Below are 21,820 nucleotides of genomic sequence, written 5' to 3'. Positions count from 1 at the left end.
ATAAAGTAACTGAGTGAGTCGGAGGCTTCTATTCAGTCACTTGTCAACCAGCCTGAAGTGACAATAGAAGACAGTAAAAGAAAAGCTGAAGTTTTGAATCTTGTGTTTAAAAAATCATTCAAAAAATCATTGCTACAAATATACCATTTTTACACCATTGCACAAACTCCCATATGGAGGACATAGAAACAGAAATCTGTTGTGTTAAAAAGTAGATGAAGGAATTGAAAGCAAATAAGTCATGAGGTCCAGATGGAATTACAGTTCAGTTTTGTAGAAAATAGTCTTTGGATATTGTTCCTTACTTATCTTGCACTTACTGTGAATCTCTTGCTCAGTGCAAAATCATAAGCAACTGGGAAAAAATCACAGGTGATTCCTGCATATAAGAAAAGAACAGACCTGCACAATTACATGTGAATACCCTTATGTCAATTTGCTGCAGAATTCCAATGTAATTAATTTCCTTGAGGGCTTCTATTCATGAATTAACACCAATTTAGAAAGCTTTGTGTGTGCAAAAATCAAATGATCTGTGGATGAAGGACAATTGGAAGATTCCATATCCCTAGATTAACAGAAAATGTTTGAAGATTCTATATCCCTAAATTTACGGAAAATGTTTGACATAGTGCCGCACTGCAGAGTGTTAATGAAAGTCTGAGCATATGGAATAGTAAACAGTAGAGGTTCATTATGTGAAATAAAAAGCAGATTTGAAAATTTTGGAATTTGAAAAAAATTTCTCTGATCAGTCAGTGTTAGATTTATAGCACTAAATCTGTTTTCACATTCAGTCATAGATATAGGTATAATTTTGTCTGCCTTCACAAGTTCTTTCACAGAAGTGGGACTGTGTTGTGGCTTTGATTCATAGGTTGTAAAATCTTTAACTAATGATGTACATGTGCTTTCACATAGTTGAAAATCCAGCTTCTTACATAAACAAGGAATTTACATGTCACCGTAAAACACACATTCATTTCTGAATTTATTATTACTGCACAGGTACTGCAAAATCATATTGATCCACTGACAGTCAGTAAGCTGCTTTTATTTAAAAAGTCTCCCCTGTACGGGAATATAAATGACAGATGTATCACCACAGGTTGTAGATACGTGCTTCACAACATATCGACATTTGTATCTGGCCCTGAAGCATGCTCAGATAGCCCAATGGTAACACAGCCACTCGTGATAAATGGGAACTCGCATTCGAGTCTTGGTCTGGCATAAATTTTCTTTGCCATCATTCCATTATACAGTTCATGGTTGATCATATTTGCAACTGCAATTACATTTCATTTCTTTTACTATCATCTGAATATGCAGTGAGTCACCTCTTTTCGGGTTTTCATAAGCACGTTAAGGACTGGAGAAGTTCTGTTTTCCGTAAAGCATGGTAATACTTTGCAGAATTTCTAGGCGCTCATAAAGCACATTAATTCCATTATAAGCAACCACTCGTCAGCTATTTTATCAAATTTAGATTTCTCAAGAATTGACCGGGAACCATCATGACTCAGTTTTTCAAAATGGTGGGCATTCGATTTTTCACTTTAACAAGAGATTGAACAGCAGTAAATGATGAATCAACTCAGCATATGTGAAAAATGTGGCCTAGTTTTAATAGCTGAGAGGATAATACTTGTGAAATATCCTTTAGAAGTATCTGATTTTTGGGACTGTGAGGAAACACAGAATATAAAGAGTCTAAAAAAGTCCATATTTGGCACACATCTGTCACATCATTCACAATGTCATGGGCAGCTAGATCCATTTTGTGGTTCATACAATGCACAACTACTATGTACTTATGTAAATGATCGTGCACTTAGAGCAGCTACACCTTTGTAAGATGCAAGCACATTGTTTATGTACCACCTGACACGATACCTGCAAGATGGTTTTTAGTACATTATACTTAATGTTATTATTTTAAATAGCTGTTAACAGTGTACTGAAAAAAAAAGTTTTCCTTTCCCACATTATAATTCAAAAACATAAAAAAAATTGCAGGCAATACCCACAAAGGACATACCTACATATATTATTAAACAGGTTTAATTGGAAATTGTTGTACTTTCATACGTCATGATACTAAAGTTTGTACCCAATTCTATAAGGAAGTTTGCTAGATTCTTTTTTATTTCTTTTCATACAAATGTTTATATTTTGGTATGCATGATCAGAATGAAATGTATTACTGACTGAAAACCATTAAACTTTTGTACTTCAGTGTGGGACATGACGTAAATGATAATTTCTGTGTAGCTATTACATATACAGATCTCAACAACAAAGCAGTTATGATATGTTTTCTTGATATTGCTTTCTCCACTACTTTACACTTTTACTCATGCATTTTTCTTTGTCTTTGTTATGTATTATTTCTATGCAGTTCATGTGTGATGTGCACTTTGCATAGTCACGAATTTTATCACTTAGGTTTTTGGTATTATTACCAGCTAAAAACACATTTTTGGCATGTGCACATGTTGTGCTATCCACCTTAAGTTTGCAAATTTTTGGAAACACTGTTTTAGTGTCATTCACAGTCAGCCATGGATTAGTCTTATGCAATTTTTGAAAACTTGATAAAGCAATATAATTTCTCTCTAAAATTTCAAACCTACTGCTACTCCCATTCCTACCATAAGACTTCTCACAGTTTTCAGTCACCAAAGATTCAATATCTTTCTGTTTGTTAACACCATAAGTACCATTTTGTTTTTACATTCACAGTCTGTTTTAACTCTCTTAACACCATTGTTAGTATCCTGACAATCAATGTTTGCGCTAGTTTCCAGTAATACACTGCTCTTATGGACCGATGAAATTTTATTTTGTTTGAAAGAAATGATGAAATTCCATAGTTCTTACAGACCTGCTCACAGGTAACGGACATCGGAGCAGACAGCAGGAGAATAACGATTCAGTTTGAAATTTTTAAATACGTAACACTTTTTCCAGAATTACTGAGCAGGCATGTTAATTTTAAAATAGTAATACTCAAATGGAAATTCCTGGAGGGAAGATGATATTTTTTCCACATATCTCTAATGAGAAAATTTAGAAAACCAGCATTTGTAACAGACATTCCTACTGCCATCACCACATATCTTGCCTAAGGACTGCAGATGCATGGTAGGGGAAACAATGGCTTATACAGAAGCATATAAAAAGTTGTTCTGCCCTCACTTCTTTCAGATGTGGAACAAGAAAGAGAATGACCAGCAGTGGCATTAGGTAGCCTCTTCCATGAACCATATAATGGCTTGTAGAACGTGAATGTGATGTATATATAGAACTATGAACAGTGAAAGACGTATTCCTTGTTACTGTAATTTAGTTGCCCGGACAGGCAGGTGGAAACATACCTCCATTGTGTGGCATGCCGGGTTCAGAGATTGTGGAAATGGTATACTAATATTTGTCACATGATTGTTTTAAAATCATCAGTGTCTTTCGGCTGTTTGAGAGTTCATAGATTTTATTCTGATTCCAGGTTTTACCATCTGTCTGTCTTGTGTTCATTTATTCACCAATACACAAATACTTCACAAAATGTCATGAGTATACTTCTTGCATGCAATCTGTGGAATGGGGTGAGGATGGAAAATTATTCTGGTGCACTATTCATCTCCTCCTCTACAGGAGCATGTGGCCTATTCATTACAAATATGGATGTATATATGTTACAGTCTGAGTGAATGGAATCTTTCTGATGTTGACCCACCTGACAGATTAAAGCTATATGGTGTAAGTTACTTATGAAGAGGGAAGAGACTGGAGAATACTTCATTGACAGGGTCATTTTAACAAATCTAATGACCAACCAATAGTTTTAATTTGCCAGCCTCTTCTTTTTTTTCCTTTTGCTCCTAACAAAAAATTACATTCTCTCAGCTGACATGTTACTGATGATTGTATTGTTACTTAAATAAACAATGTTGTCCCATTGTAGTACTCTTCAGAACATTCATCTCAAAGAGTAGATGTACAAAGAGTATACATGACTTTATTGGACATTTTCATGTGCTGTGCCCTTTGAGTTACTGTATGATCAAGTGAACATTACATTGTAAAACTGATGACATGCTTGAGCAATTGATAGTTGTGATGGTGGTGGTGGTGATAGTTGTAGTTGCAGTTGCAGAGCTGTAAAGACTGTATTGCATACAGTGTACCATGAGTACTTGATTGAAGGTGAGTTACAATGTTAATGCTCATTCTGGCATCCTTTGATGGATTAGCAGAATCATTTTGTCCGGATCTGTCAGCTGGTCTAAGTGACGTACCACAGATATCTTGCACAAGAAGAATTTCCTGAGAGTTCCACCACTAAGACCAGGCTGATGGTTAGAGAGTGTGTAACCCTCTGCTGATGATGTGCCCAGTTCCAGTAATGTGCCAGAGATGCTTACCTCAGTTGCATGAAATCTTGGCAGTACCTGCCACTAATCTATCACTACAGATTTTCTTCAGATATCAGCTATCAGCTATCGTCCGAACATATTCATTTGTTGATGGTGACTAACATCATAACATCATTGTTGCTTTCTGTGTACTAGGTGGTTATAATTAAACTAACAGTTATAATTAAACTGACTGTCTTCCAAGTGCTACAGTGCAGTCGGCATACATTGCAGGGCACTAGAACATCGTAGGTATGTTTGTTAATTGATGTGCTCACAGAGTATGCTGAAAAAAATAATATTTCCTTTTTTTGCAACTACGAGAAAAGATGATACTGTAGGTAGCCGTGATGTAATGTGGGTGCAGGAAAAGGGGAGGAATGAACAAACACTTGATAACAGTGGTTCCAGTACATTTATTAGGATATGGTCACAAGCTACAAGACATGTTAAATATAGTCTCTTGACTAAGCAACATGCATGGCACAGTCAACAGTTGCTCACAGCATATCTGGTGTAATCAGAGTGATATGTTGTATACTGTCCTTCAGATCAGTTAGAGTCCAGATACATTTCTGATAGACACTATCTTTCAAATATCTCCACATCCAGAACAACACCTGAAGATGTTGGACAGTTGCTCCAAGGAAATATTGTGGAATTTACATAATGTCTTCCAGCAGCAAACCTGTGAAGACTATTTAAAAATCTTTCACCTGGCAAGTGACATGTGGTGTCACCGTATCTTGTGTGAAAATAGTGGTATGGACATAGTTGCATTCTTGCAAAGCTAGAATCATGAGGTGCACAAGGAGGTTTATAATGTGCACATGTCACTGTACACATAAAAGCTGATTAGTTATCATCTCATGGAAGGAAAACAGACCGAGAATGAAGGTACTTGTGAAACCACCCACAGAGTCACATAAGCTGAGTACTGTGGTTGTTGTTGCACAACATGTGGTGGAGTAGAGACCCATATGTGACAGTTCTGTGCATTAATGGTACAACACAGGTTAAAATGTGCCTTGTCCATCCAAAGAATATTTCCTTGCCATATTTCATCCATTTCCAGTTGTGCCAAAAAATGAAGGAAAGTCATAGCATTTTAGCCTGTCTTTGGGCTTCATTTGGTGCACATTCTGAACCTTGTAGGGATACCATTGTAAAATATGCTACAAAATGTTTTGAACTGTTGACCAGGGGGGAGAGAGTTCTCACAACACAGCTCGATCACTGGCTACAGAATTTGAGGCATGTGCTGCATGGTCGGCTATAGCTATAGCAAACTCATCAACAACTGCCATGGGAATGGGCCACCTCTCTCTCCCTGTGCATTCATCTGCTTTTTAAAATCTCTTGGTCATATTCTTTAGCCAGTTTATTGACACCGGGTCTCTCTGCAGCTGTTTCTGTTGGTGATATTCCTGCAATGTAGCGCTGCTATTGGTGCCTTGGGGAGTATGCAGTAGAAACTGAACTGCATATCTTGAACTACAGAAAAGGTATTGTGATTGCAGGGATTTGGTTGACATTCCCAGAGAAGAACTGAAAGCTGAGTGGACCCAAGAAGGCATTATGATGTGCAAAACATAATGAAAAGGGTGTATGGCGATCTAGTGAAATCAGACTCATTCATACTGTCTTTGAACTCTATGGAACTTCTAGAGTATATCAAGGCAGGTTTTCTTTGCCTAAGCATCTGGCCTTATGTCCCCAACCCAATGCCCAGTTTTAAGTACCAGTCTTTTGGGCACACTACTATTGGTTGTAAGGAAGAAGCCACTTGAGGCAAATCTGTTCAGGCCATCCACACTGGAGTCAGTAGTTAATTTCCTTCAAAGAGTGTAAATTGCTTTGGGGATCATACTGTTCGCAGTGGGGACTGCAGTGTCTTCTTTGAAGAAAGAAAGATACAGGAAATTAAAACAAGAAATCACATCCTGTATGGTGAGGCCAAAAACATCTATAAGGCCATGCAAGCCCCCATGTTTGCTGTCTCCTGTACTTCTGTTCTTTAACAGCCAAGTCAGAAGGCCAATGCTGCTACGTAGATGGAGGTTGCTAGTGTAAGCACTAGTACCTGAGTTTGTCACTGCACTTGTGCCGCTGCAGTTATTTCAAAGCCCACACCTCCTCTCAGAACATCAGAAGAGGTCATGGTGGCTGATGTTCCAGAGCTCCCTGCTCATCCAAAGATTCAGTTTGGTCCACTGTCCAGCACTGCCACTACCAGCTCTATGGCTGTGACTCTGAAGCCTCTCCATGCAAAAAATGAAAGTTCAAGGTAAAGAACCAGCTGCTGACAAGAGACAAGACGTAATCAGACTGACAATGTCGACTTTGCTGTCTCTTACATCTCTCACGATTTGTCTTTGTGGCTGACGGACCTTGATTTCAGCATAGGGCTTTCATCTCACCCCAAGACCAAGCCTCCAAACAATATGGGCTCACCTCCCTGGCAGAGAGAGACAATGAAAGTGTAAGCCCCATGATAAATAGCTCCCACACTGCAGTAGAACATGAATAGGTTCAGAACACAGGTGGAGGAACTGAAACTCTAGCACAGGAATGCCCCCTGTGCTTGTGGTCGCAGGAAATGCAGTTTATAGTTTCTGATGCCCCAGTAAAATGGGTCTGTACCCTTCATTGCAAGGATGACGTGACTGAGGAGAGAGCCAAGGAAAGTGTTTCAGTGTCTGTCAGTCACACACACCACTCCTCTGACCTCCCCTTGCTTACTGACCTACAAGCCATAGCTGTTCATGTGGGTCAGAAGATCACTATCTGCTCACTGTACTTATCTCTATAGGATGCTATAGACACGGAGGTTCTCGTAGATCTTATAGAACAACTCCCCCACCTGTTTATACTACTGGATGATTTCCTTATCCGTAATGTATTATAGGGATCAAGTTATACTTGCCATAGGGGTCGACTCTTGGAGAACATCATGTTGTATCAGGAGCTGTGCATCCTAAATATCGGCAATCCCACTCATTTCTTGGCTGGTATTGGGTTTGTGGGGCGGCGGGTGGAATAATCATTAATGTTCCTATTATTTATTTAATGCTGTTGTTTGCTGTTCTCAACACTGGCTCTTTAACTACAATATTGGCAACCAGAAAGTGATTAGCAAAACGTGAAGCCTGTAATTAGAATTCCTAGTGCCCACTTCATCTGAGAAATACATTTATAGCTACAGCTTATAGCTCTGAGGAATTAGGAGATTGTCTGGGATTCATAATCAAAAACCATTCTCTCTAAAATGTTCACTATATTCTGAAAGTCACAGACCAAAAAGAATCCACACAATCCAACTACCAGAGCAGTTCAGAGTCTAATGCACTGATGCAACTATAACTGTTCAAATTAAATGTTTAAGTGAATGCTCGCCATAATTTGATGATAATGTTCATCAAACGCCACGCTAATAATGGTAGAATGTCTGTCCTGTGGCAGCACATGAAAATACGACATACGCAAACTAAAGATAGATCATTAACGTCATCCCAAAATTAACACTTCACTTGAAAAAGATTTCATGGTTACGCGTATCCCGAGTAACTTATTACTGCATCCGAGGCTGTTTATATCAACAATACTGACGCGATGGGACTCCCGGCACAGGTGGTGCGCTAATCAGCGTCTGGAGAGAACTGGGGCCCTCCTTCCTCTCGTGCAGTGTTCTTACATATAAAGCCGCAGTGCGGACGGCTAAGGGAACGCCTGATCAAATCTGCTCTCCCGACTAGCCGCTGGGCTAGTAATGCACCACTTTAAGTTATTGAATAAATCATTGCTTCCTTTGCTGATGGCTGATGAAGCTTTCAGTTTAATTGTGCAATCAGCACACAAGTAAGTAATCATAATAAAAGTCTGACGTGGATAAGTGAAATATTTTGGGCGAGAGAATTAATTTAATTACACTACACGCAGTAGACGAGCTCTGAACTTGCTCTTTGGAGATACGCTATAGCTATAGTTTTATAGTTATTCTGTTGAAACTTCTCACATTTTTATGATTATAGCGGATCTCCCTTCTACTTAAATTTAAACATCCTAGCTTTATTTATTCACCTACTTAATCAATCTTGCTTCCTTAATTTCTAAGGCAAAATCCAGAAAATCATGAATTTCAACTAAAATTTTAATTTCTGAGATCCAGAATACTGTTTCTACTAAATTATTATGCAAAAGAAATCTAAATATAAATTTTTAAGTATCCAACTCTTTTCTGTTGCGCCAATGATTTTTACAGAAAAAGTCCAAATTTCGAAAATGGTCAAAGTTATTGAACTGATATTCAACACATATTGATTTAGTATTACTCCTGACATGCTAGAAACATTTCAGGTTATTTACTTGATTTTTAAAGTATTGCGCAACATTTATGACGTCAGAGCTAGTTACAGCGGACTGGCTGGCACACAATGGAAAGACTGATGTGAATTTTATAAGGCATGTGTAGGCTGCTTCCCTACAGGTTGTCCTCAGCCATGGACCTCACTCTCCACCCTCCAGCCCTTGCAGACTGCTTAGTGGAAAGCAACTGATGACCTTAATTCCAGTGACCACTTCCCACCGTAGATCCGTCTTCTGGATGGAGCGCTACTTAAACAGAAGCCATCAAAATGAATGATCAGCAGTGCTAACTGGATGCTGTTCAGCCAGTTAGCTGTGTTGGAACACTGCGACCACATCCGGGAATGGGTGGGCCACATCACACCAGTGATCCATCGTGCCACTGACTTATCCATCTCAAAGTCCTCACGACACCTTAGGAGGCAACCTGTACTTTTGTGGATCAATGAGTGCCGCTCAGCAAACGGAAACACGTGTTTGGCTCTTCGATGGTTTAAATACCGCCCAACACCAGACAACCTCACAACTTTGTGAATCATGAAAACCAAGGCTCAACATGGTATTAAGGAGAATAAGAAAGAGTCATGGCAACCATTCCCAGACTCCATTAACCATACTAGTTGTGGTATAAAAGTAGGGAAGTCATCAAGAGGATTTCCGTCAAAATACAGTTGTTTCCCAATAGCAGCAGTGCTGAAACAGGACTATCAAAACAACACTTGGAGACATCACTCAGATGATGTCAGCATTTTGCCACTGCCATGTGACTGTAGAGAGGGGCAAGTTGGAATTCTGATCCAGCTATTCTGAGTCTTACAGCTGCCCTTTCTGCACATGGGAGCTGGAATCAGCACCCAGTCACGACCAACTCCTGTATTGCATGCTCTAACATTTTCCAACAGAATCTAAGGAAATTCCTCTTCAATGTTTTAATTTCATATGGCAAACAGGTCACTTTCCCATCTCGTGGAGAGAGGCAGTTTTGATACCTCTCCTCAAACTGAGAAAGGACCACACAGGTCTCAGTAGTTACTGGAGTGTTACCTTAACTAGATGTGTAGGAAACACCACTGAGAAAATGGTTAACCATCATCTGGTCTGGTTACTGGAGACCAGGCATCTCCTTTTCTGCTCTCAGTGTGGATTCTGGAGTCTTTCCTATGTAAACATCACTGTTTTGGTATATTCTTTGACATCAGTAAGGCCTATGGCACTACTTGGAGACACATTCAGTGGGTCTTTAGTGGCCACATCACCATCTTCATACGGTCTTTCCTGTGTAAGAAATTGTTTGGGTGCTGAGTTGGTGTCTTGCTGTTGGATAATTTTGAGCAAGAGAATGGTGTCCCTCAGGTCAGTGTTACCCTCTCTGCCATAACCATCAACAGTATCATGTCTATGGGAAGGAGTTCTGTACAGTGGTCCTTAATTGTGAATGATCTTGCAGTTTTCTGTTCCTCTGCCAGTGTTGCAACAGTGACTCGTCAGTTGCAAATTAAAAGTGCAGATGTTAGTGGAATTGGCTGCAAGGGTAGTAATTTTAATTTGCCTGACTTGATTTTGAGGATTCCCTTTTTCGTTTTAAAGGCTCAGTGAGGTTTGTGGGTCTCCGTTTTGACTTCAGTCTGTTGTGGTTACCAAACCTGAGAGATCTGAAAGCCAGAACCCAGAAGGCACTTAGTATCATAAAATGTCTTAGACATAGGTCATGGGGAGTGGACAGGGTGCGTGTGCTCCAGTTTCATAAGGCTTTAGTGCGATCGCAGCGACACTATGAGTGCACATTATATGGATCAGTGAAGCTCTCTTATCTGAAGATTACTGACACTATCCACAATGAGGGGTTAGGCAGGCCATGGGTGCTTGTAGGATCAGCCCCATACCCAGTCTGTGTGCTGAGGCTGGAGAGCTGCCACTCACCATGCTATGGTATCTCCTCAATGCATGTCAGGTATTTAAGTTCCACAATGTGCCAAATTCACCAGCACACCATACTGTTGCTCATCTGTCTCTAGAATGCCTTTTCTCCAATCATCCATGTGCAACAAGGCCATTTGGGATCAGCATGCAGCATGCGCTGGTGTCACTTGATGTGGAGGAAGTACAACCTCAACTCCAGGATTTTAACTGCCTGCCCCGCTGGTTACTGCAGAAGCACAGAGTGATTTTAGAGTTGCACACCTGCGTATGCTTTTAATACATTGTTTTATGACATTTTAACCAAACACTACACCTCTGCAGCTATATTAATGGATGGTTCAAACAGGGGGACTCTGTTGCTTGCTCTGCTTTTTTCCCCAATTGTAGCCTCAAGAACTGACTGCCTCAAGATCTTGCTATCTTTGATGCAGAATTATACACGACCTTGCAGGCACTGGAGCAGATGCGGCATGTTTAGAGTGCTAATTTCATTGTCACTTCTGATTCCCTGAGTGTCCTCCACTCCCTACAACACTTTTACCCAGCAGATAAAGTAGTCCAGAATATCCGGGACACCCACCTCTGACTACAAAGGCTGGGGAAGATGATGTCTCTATATAGTCAGGACACATGGGTATTGCACGGAATGAAAGTGCGGATTTAGCAGCTGAGGAGGCATGTCACAATCCTCAATTAGTTTAGTGTATCATCCCCCTGCATGGTATTTACTTACTGTTGAGGTACAAGAACAGTGGCTGGAACTGACGGATAATAAGCTGTGTCTCATTAAGTCCACAATATGGTTGCAACATACCTCCTTCCAGCTGCACCAACAGGATGAGACCCCCTTTCATATAGTACATAGCCCTACAATGCATGGCTTCTCACTCTGGAGAGAAAACCCTCCATTGTGTGGTGTTGTGGCATACAGATCACACTGCACTAGGTTTTACTAGGCTGTGTTTTATTTTCAGACCAGAGGGCAGCAGCTCATTTGCTGACAGGCTTGACATCTATTTTAGCTGACAATCTAACAAGTGTGTTATGAGTTTTGAAGTCTTGCGAATTGTCTGACTTGTTTGCTGAAATTTTAGGTTGCCACTTTCAATGTTTTATCAGGGTGGCTGCCTCATCTGTGTTTTTGGTAAGTGATCGACCAGCCACATATTGCTGTGAATCTCCTTTAATTTTCCTCTAGTCTTTGTTGTATTTTATTTAACAGTTTATGCACATCTCCCCATTTGTGGTATTGTTTTCCATGTTGGCAGCTAGTGTGATTGAGCAGGTGGTTGTGGGTGTGATTGGGAGAGTGTGAGTGTGATTTTATTTCAATTTGTCTTTTAGTTATTTTGTCACATTTTCTACATTTTTAACCATCTTCATTTCAATCAATCTCTGTACAGGTGCTGATAACCTCATATCCCCTTCTGGCCATCCTGATTTAAGTTTTAGTTGATTTCCGTGAATCACTTAAGGCAAATGCCGGAATGGTTCCTTTGAATGGGTATGGGCTATTTTCTACCCCATCCTTCCTTAATCTGAGATTGCACTCAGTCTCTAATGACCTCATTGTTACCGGAACTGTCAAGGCTTATCTTCCTTCCTTCCTTTTTATTTACTGCATCGATGGCTGAGATTTTGTGCTCGCCTCTGTGATTTCCTTAAAGGCAGTCCTCATATATGTATTTGGATTTGCTTTTGTATACCACTTCCCACTTGTTCCATTAGGCTAGTCAGCCAGCACAGAGAATGGTGGTCCATCTGTCACCCTCCTGAATTTGTAGTAGAAATGCACCTATCCTGTAACCGCTAACATTGGTATGAAGTCCCATCTTGGTATTCTTATCCTGTAGTGCAAGGACTGGAGAGGATGTTAATGCTTCCTTAAGGACGAGGGAAGGCCTTCCTTGCACCTCATTTAAGGAAAATTAGTCCTCTCTCTGCTCTAGTCCTTGCAAGCGATGAACCTTGATATAGAAGACTTTTCAATGCTAATCTTCCTTCCATCCTTTTCGTGCACTGCTACAATGACAGAGGTTTCATCCTCACTGCTGTATTCCACCAAAAGAGTCCTTAAAAGGCTGCCCATAGTACAAGTACATTCCAAGAAAACTACTGTGATGAGGAGTCAGAAAATCTGTGACTGCCATTATTTTCTTTACACTGGGACAGACTCCCTCACCATTTATTAGATGCCCAGAGGTTGTTATTTATTGGATGACAAACAAGTGTTTTTCCAGATTCAGGCAGAGGCCTGCAGTCTTAACACATTTCAGCACTGTTGTCAGGTGGCTTAGACATTCTTCAGATATCTTTGAAAAAGTGACATCGTTATCCAGATACTGAAGATTTGTTGTCAAATTAAGGTGTCGTAGCAGATTATCCATTGTATTTTCAAATGTACTAGAGGATTATGCAGTCCGAGTGGCATAACTTTGAACTCGTAAGGCAGTCTGTTTCTCAGTCAACTTCGTCAAGATTGAGTCACAAGTAACCTGTCACTGTGTCCGTAGTTGAGAAATACTTTGCTCCTTTGATGCAGTTTAGGATGTTGTCAGTAGTTGACACAGGAAAGCCATGTGCCATCCTTCTTCTTCACAAGGATTGCCAGGAGAAGACCAAGCACCTTCTGTAGGTTCAATGCTGTCATGTACCAGCATCTTCTCCACTTTGTCCGTAATTAGGCATTGTTCAGCTGGTGGCACCCTACACAAACACTTGCTAATTGGGGTGATCCCTATTGTTGATGCCGTGTTTTGCCATGGGCCACTTGGTCTGTGTTCCCTCCACCCCAGTTTTGAAACCAGCTGAAAATTTGTGTGGAACATCTCTCATTTGCTGTCATTGTTCCTCGGTCTGGCCAGATCCTGTTGGCGTTTCAAAAGTGGCATCATCCTCTGCATGGTCTGTGGTGGTAGTGGAGCATGCTTCTTTGACAGTGGCACTAAGCTGCCCTTTCTGAACTGGTTCAGCTGTTTCTGTGCTCGTACTTTGAGGGATGAGTTGTGGCTACTTGTGACCGTGATCCAAAGTTCCTCTTGACCACTTAGAGTGGTTATGATTGTCACTGGCATGTAAATTTTTGCAATTGATGAATGTTTTACAGTTTAAATGAGCATCTAGATTGACAACTTGAACTCATCTCATTGATGATGGCTGGATAACATCATCTTCAGTTACAAATAGTCACTCAGAGCAATATTTTTTATGTTGCGTGTTGTAATAGCATTGTTGATTAGGATCTCTAATCTCCCACAGTCTATGACTGCTTGTGATGCCTACACGAAGTTGTATCTGAGAATGACATTGTGACTACATTCCACTAAAAAAACAAATTCAGAAGGCTGGGTTCTGTCATTGATAATTATTCATGCAACTCATGTACCTATCACTTGTACAGATTTCCCATTTGTGACCTTCAGCACAATCACTTTCATATCAGAGAACATAGTCTTCCTTAGCTGGCAATGGTAAGCATTCGCCATAACAGAAAAAGATGCTTTGGAGTTGACTAGCCTTGCTCAAGTTGGCCTTCCATAATGACATCAATGAAATTTTCTGACATCTTTATGACTGCTGTCCATGGAGGATTTTCATATGTGATGATGTCACCTCCATAGATGGTCCATTGCTTAGTTTCTCTGAATCTCGCTGGTAGATGAGAGGCTGGTACCTATGTATGGCTACAGGAAATGTGTAAAGCTTGTTGGGGCATGATCTCATCCAGTGTATCATGATTTGCTTCACCCCACATAACAACTATAATTGTCTGCAGTTGATGGTTGTCAATAGAACTACAGTGGTGGCGTCATTGACCACTAATCTTCTTTCTCTGCAGTAGGATACAACATGTCCAGGGCATCTACCAAAAAAACATACTGGCATGTGGTTCTCTGTCCTCCTAACATCTGTTCTGCTGGGCGTTTGTGTAGGAGTTGATAGTACCTGCATTGATCAGATGCTTGTTTGTCGTTTGACAGCTGTATTGTACATCCTAGTCTACAGTCTTCTTCGTGGCAGGTTCGATTGGTAGTGGAGCGTCTTGTTAAAGACTGATACACTGATCAGCCAGAACATTACGACCACTGACCTACTAAAACTATAAACACATCCATGCAATAGAAGCATTACCTGGTAAAAAGTGACTGCTAGAGAGAAACACGCATGGTGCATGTGCTATCTGTGAGTGTACTGTCTGTGTGTAGAATGGGGGAGGCACACTATCTGTTTGAGTTGGACCGAGTACAGACTATGATGGCCTGAAGGCTCAGCATGAGCATTTTGAAACTGCATGACTTGACAGAAGCTCAAGAAGTGCTGCGGTGAGTATCTTCGCCACATGGCCAAACCAAGGTGAAAACACGTCCAGACATTTTGGTTTTGGGCGACCACCCCTCATTACAGATTTTGGGCATTGTAGGCTGGACATAATGGTAAAACTAGACAGGCAGCAAACTGTGGTGGAACTAACATCAGACTTTAATACTGGACAAAGTACGAGGGCTATCCACAAAGTACATTATGTTTTGGAATTAAAAATAAATAAAGTATTGGAAATTTTTTTTTTATTATATACAGATGAAACCCACACTTAAATACTACTTTTCTACATAGTTGCCATTTAAATTAAGGCACTTATCGTAGCGATGGACGAGCTTGGAAATTCCTTCGTCATAAAATTCGGCCACCTGCGCCTTCAACCACGTGGTTACCTCTTCTTGAAGCTGTGCGTCATCATCAAAACGCTGCATAGCCAACCACTTCTTCATTGCTGGGAATAAGTGGAAGTCGCTCGGTGCCAGGTCAGGACTGTACGGCGGATGAGGAAACAACTCCCACTTAAAAGATTCCAGAACTTCACGAGTGGCATTTGCTGTGTGGGCCCGGGCGTTGTCGTGAATCAGCAAGATCTTTGAGCCCAACTTTCCCCTGCGCTTGTTTTGTATTGCTCTTCTGAGGTTGTGCAGAGTTTGGCAATACCTTTGAAAGTTTATTGTAGTGCCTCTTTCCAGGAAATCCACAAAAATCACACCTTTTCTGTCCCAAAAGACAGTCGTCATCACCTTCCTTGCCGACATTGTCTGCATGCATTTCCTGGGTTTTTGGGGGGAATTTGTGTGCCCCCACTGTATTGACTGCAATTTTTTCTCACAGTTCACATGCTTAACCCATGTTTTGTCACCAGTAACGATGCGATCGAGTAATGAGTTGCCATCTTTCTCGTAAGCGTCCAAAAATGTTAATGCTGCAGCCATTCGCTGATTTTTGTGAATCTCTGTCAAGATTTTTGGTATCCGTCTTGCGCAAAACTTGTGGTAACCAAGCTTTTTGGTAATGATTTCATATAACAAACTTCATGAAATTTGTGGAAAACTCGTAGAGAGTTCCGTTATTGTGAAATTACGGTTTTCACGGACCGCGGCATCGACTTTTTCATCAAGTTTGGCAGTCACTATGCTGGGTCTTGCACTTCACTCTTTGTCGTGAATGTTAGTTCAGCCATTTTTAAATTTTATGACCCATTGACACACTTTACCTTCAGTGATTATGTTGTCCCCATATACTTCACAAAGCTGCCGATAGATTTCTATCGGTGTACAGTTTTTTGCAGTCAGAAACCTTATTACAGCACGCACTTCACACTTCGTGGCATTTTCAATTAACACTGACATTTCAAACTGTCACAGTAACTCAACGGAGTACAGCACGAACCTCTCACTAGCACGGCAGGATGCCGACTGAGCGGCGGAATGCCATGACACCAAGATGGCCGCACTAGCCCCGCCCCTAACGGACACAAACGAAAACGTAATGTACTTTGTGGATAGCCCTCATACAAGTGTGTGTGAACACACAGTGCACCGAACACTTCTAACGACATGCATGTACAGCTGATGATCTGTATGTATGCTAATGTTAACATAGTGACATCAGCAACTGTGACTGAAATGAGCACATGACCATTGGCATGGCACATTGGTACAGTGGCAGAACTTTGCATGATCTGATGAATCCCGGTATCTTCTTCATCATGCTGATGGGGGGTGCAAATCCATCATCTTCCAAGGGGAGAGCTCCTTGACACCTGTACAGTGGGATGACAGTGGCTCGATTATGCTCTGGAAAATGTGCACATGGGCATCCATGGGTCCAGTGGAGCTTGTGCAAGGCACCATGATGTCCAAGGTGTATCTTACACTGGTTGCAGACAGCATACACCCCTTCATAATGATCACATTTCTCGACGGCAGTGACATTTTGGAATGAGATAACGCGCCGTGTCGTAAGGCCAGGAGTATGGTTCAAGGAACACAGTGATGAATTCCAATTGACGTGCACCCCCCCCCCTCCCCCACAACTCACCAGATCTGAACCCTGTCACACATCTGGGATGTGATTGAACGTGGTGTCAGAGCTCATCATCTCCCTCCCCAGAATTCACTGGAATTAGGTGACTTGTGTGTGCAGATGTGGTGCCAACTTGCTTCCTGCCATGAGATGTTGCTGCTGTTATCTGTGTCAAAGCTGGACATACCGGCAATTGGGTAGGTGGTCATAATGTTCTGGCTGATCAGTGTACATCCCTTCTTCAACATTATCTATTGCCCCCTGACATATGGGGTTGACATTAATGACCGCTATCTCTTGCATACTCGGTGTGACAATTCTGCAGCCATAAACTGCTGTATTTCTTCTCTCACTACCTGGCATATGAGAGGCAAGGTCATGATGGTCTTCCACAACTGCCATAGGAACCACATTTGGGAGTTGATCATATTTCTTTCGCATAACTCTTTTCTGTTGCATTTTCTTAAAGTGCTGGCACCACCTGATGAATTCCTTTGGTTGTTGTGATGATATCCTTTACCAGAAGAGCTTGGTAGATGTTTTCAGTGACTCTTTTCACCAAATGTGAGCTTTTGTTGGCTTTTTGTATTTGGATTCACAATATGGCATAGGACCAAAACATTCTGTGTAAAACACTGTATTATTTCCAAGGATTTTGGGCTCAGTTCTTCAGTTGTTCTTCCACTACGTGGCCTTACTACTGGGTGTCACCAAATGATTTCTTCATTTTGGCCTGAAATTTGTCCCAGTTAATGAGCTTCACTTCATTGTTCCCAAACCCATTGTCATCCCACGTGTTGTATTCGGTAACTCGGTCAAATCCTATCAGCCATTTCGCTGAATCCTGACCAACATCTCTGGAAAACACTGATGGATGTCTGATGGGGCCGGCCTGTATGGCCATGCGGTTCTAGGCGCTTCAGTCTGGAATGACGTGACCGCTACGGTCGCAGGTTCGAATCCTGTCTTGGGCATGGATGTGTGTGATGTTCTTAGGTTAGTTAGGTTTAAGTAGTTCTAAGTTCTAGGGGACTGATGACCACAGATGTTAAGTCCCATAGTGCTCAGAGCCATTTGAACCATTTTTTGTCTGATGGGCCGTTGACTTACTGCTGTTTTGGAATCCATTGGTTTTCTGAATGTACAAACTGTGGAAGTGATGTACTGCTTGTATTCCAGCACCTGTCCATGTAGGCAACAGTTTTTACATTGCCTAATTGGAGCCACAGTGATGTAGATATTTTGGAGTACCTTGTGTCTCCACCAGTGTCTTGTTCTCACAGTGAAGTCCAAATCCAAAAGTGTGGTCATCAGAGGGTACAAAGACATGCAGTTTGTTAGTGTGTTAGCCAGTGATGCTAATTGCTACACCACATTTCTCAGTGCACAGTTTGTGGCAATATTTTTAAATGCACCATCTACAGTTCAGGCCATGTCTTCCAGCTAATAAAGCCTAACTTACTAGTAGTACATAGTTGACCATGTTTACACGACAAGCAGACAGACTGAACTAAAAGCATTTCTACCATGGTAGAATCCCTGTGGTCTCAAACAAAATTAAAGCTTGAAATAGAATGCAAAATATTTAAGAAACTGATGTCAAAGGAGTTAAACTACTGGTCTTACTTTTGTGATAAATCTGATGACTTTCCTGATGACACAATGGACCAAATCTGTCTGAGGGAACCAGTGAGCCACTCTTCCAATCCCTCATCTTTCATAGTTTCCCGATTCAGCAGATGGATAAGGAGAAGAAAACAGAGAAAGAAATACGTCGCCATTGAGATGGCCCTCATACTGCAGTGCAGTGCTGAATGTTTGGGAAACAGTTTGAGAAACTAAAACTCTAGGCATAGAGGTGATTTTATTTTCTTCTTCTTCTTCTTCTTCAACTAATGCATATTAAACTCTGATAACCATCTACTTAGGAATCATAGCATACACTGCATGGGTGGTATTGGAGTTAGGGCCAAAGGTGGAGTAACTGTCTCTGCAAATAACACATACAATGCCTCTTCTGTCCCTCTAGTTACATACTTTGATACAGTTGCTACTGCAGACAACATACCATAATGGATAAAAGTATCCTCCTTCTAGATACTTCCACAAGAAACTTTAGACCAGGAGGCTCTCATTGATCCCGGAACACAACTCCACTGTCCACTCCTCTTGGTAACAACTTCAACACAATAGATCATGGGGATTATTGTCTACTTGCCTGAAGAATCAAGTTTCCTAAAAGCCTTGTTATATCTCAAGGATATCTCAAGAGCAATGTATGAGGTCAGTTCAAAAAATTCCAGAACATTCATAATTTTTCACCAGTAGTGTGTTGGAGCAAAATACAATTGTCATGCCTGCGCACACCTGTGTTTGTTGTGTAACTGCTGTAAGTTTCAGTGTTGTATGTCTGTTAGTTGTTGTTCAGTGCCATATTGAGTAGAACATTGTGTAACACAATTGGTGAATTTCGAGATGGCAAAGTTAGAGGAGCAACGCGTCTGCATGAAATTTTGCCTGAAACTCAAGATAACATTTACAGAGACACACCAAATAGTGCAGGGAGCCTATGGTGATGAGTTCTTAAGTCGTACTCGGTGTTAAGAATAGTTCATATTGTTTAAAAATGACCAGATGGAAGTTAAAGATGATCCTCATTAAGGATGCCCCTTGGCATCTAATGACAACGCTCATGTCAGGAGCATCAACAAAATTGTGCATGCCAGTCAAAGACTGACTGTCAAAGAGATTGCAGAAGAAGGTAGCATTTCAGTTGGATCATGCCATGAAATCTCACACAGCAGCTAGGAATGCGTCGTGTTGCCGCCAAGCCTTAAGAGAATCATAACTGATGAATATATGTGGATCTATGGTTATGATGTTGAGACCGAGGTTCAGTCTTTACAATAGTTCGGGAAAGGGTCTCAGAGATCAACTTTAGTCATAAACTTGGCGAACAGGTTGGATGCATCTGCTTAAGTTTAGTAAAGCTTTTGTCTGATTCAAATGGGGTTGTGGTTGTATATTGTGTGGATCAGTAAGGCCTACCTACCTCAAGACCACTGATGCTATCGGCCATCAGTGGCTTAGGCTTGCACCATGTGTGTACAGACCCAACCCCACAACTAATGTCTGTACTACATTTGTGGAACCATAAAATACCATGTAGTGGCAGCTCCTTGTGGTGTTTCACAGGTTCTTTGTTTATAGGTTCTTTGCTGTTCAAGAATTACTAGCTTTGCAAACTGTTGTTCACCTCACCATGGAATCCATTTCATGAGTTACCCATGTGTGATGAACCATTTGTGTTGAATGTGGTCACAACTTACTGGTGCTTGATAATGTCCACCACCACTACGATGCAATACTTACAGAGTAGTCAACACAGATCACTTGTGCCAAATGCCACAATGGTTCCTTCAAAAGGGCATGGCTGATTTTCTTCTCCACCCTTCCCCAGTCTGAGCTTGTGCTCTGTCAGTAATGACCTCATTGACAGGACATTAAACCCCAATCTCATCCTTCTCCTCAGTTGTGTGGAATCATGATAGTATTGGAGCAGGAGGTATGTTTTTATCCTGTGAAATTCATCTGCTCTGCCTCCTTCATTCTCCTTTAAAACTGTGTAGCAGCTATATTGATTAGATAAATAAATCCAGAAAAACCACACTCTCTTCTACATTTACACAGGCTGAGGAAGGGGTTTTGTTCTTCTTGGTACCAGGGCACATTGAGATTCAAGAAAATGAGTTAAGCATTTGTTACAGCTAAGGAAGCATGCACTAAAAATCCTGTGATGCCATGTGCTGTTTCCCTGCATGGTGTCTGTCTGCTAATCAGGTAAAGTGTCATATGTTTGTAGGAAGAAGAGTGATTCGAAATGATGAAGAATACACTGTGACTGGTAAAGTCAATCAGGAGACTTCCTTTTGGGCACTCAGAAGAGATGTTTACCTGCAATCAGAATTTAGTTTTGCTTTTGATGTACAGATTGTACTACATCATATTGTAACTGATTGTTTCACATTCTGATGAAAGGGCTGAAGCTAGTTCATCAATTGTGATCTGATCTCTCTGTTTTATCAGACACAGTGACAAATGTGGTACAGATTTTAAGATTTTGTTTAGTATCCAAACTTACATTTAAATTATTAGGGAGGAGATTATGTGGTACCAAAATTTCCATCTCATCCAATTATTTTAGTTACTAATTTGTCAATTTATGAGATATTTTAATAGCTGTAATGTCCCCCCCCCCCCCCCCCCCACACACACACACACACACACACAAAATTCACTTAAGACTTGCAGTTGTTAGTGCCATAATGATATTCATAGTGACTTGAATAGAAAGTTTCTCGATTATGCCAGCTATAGCTTTGTCTCTAGCAATCAGCATTTTAGATCTTGCATATTAGGGGTAGTAGTTGCACTTTTCTTATTTCTTAGTTCTTCATAATGTGCTGTATATTTCTTCATTTTTTTCAATCTAGTTATTAAATTGCTAATTATTCTACAAATTAGTTTCACATTCTGCATAGATTGTTTGTTCACTTTCCCACAAAAATAAAATTGCAGAGGACCAACAGTATCAAAGTAATGCTCGATAAACAATAGTATGAGGAAGAGTGAACACTGATTGTGTTTAGTTTCTGAATTGGCATTCCTTGTCAGAAGATGTGTATGCATAAATGTACATACATACAAATTGGAATGAGTAGTTGCCATAGGTAAAGTGGATGGGCCAAAATGGGAATACATTAGAAATA

The 21,820-nt window shown here is 40.8% G+C and overlaps 1 protein-coding gene across 6 annotated transcripts in view; it reads left to right on the top strand.

The window, feature by feature from the left end:
- Positions 1-21,820, top strand: part of LOC126185177 (inositol hexakisphosphate and diphosphoinositol-pentakisphosphate kinase) — a 578,601-nt gene that overhangs the window by 378,105 nt on the left and 178,676 nt on the right. The window lies entirely within an intron of this gene.

Source organism: Schistocerca cancellata, chromosome 4, assembly GCF_023864275.1.
Source record: "Schistocerca cancellata isolate TAMUIC-IGC-003103 chromosome 4, iqSchCanc2.1, whole genome shotgun sequence".
In the NCBI taxonomy this organism is placed as follows: domain Eukaryota; kingdom Metazoa; phylum Arthropoda; class Insecta; order Orthoptera; family Acrididae; genus Schistocerca; species Schistocerca cancellata.
This window is presented reverse-complemented; position numbering and strand designations above follow the sequence as displayed.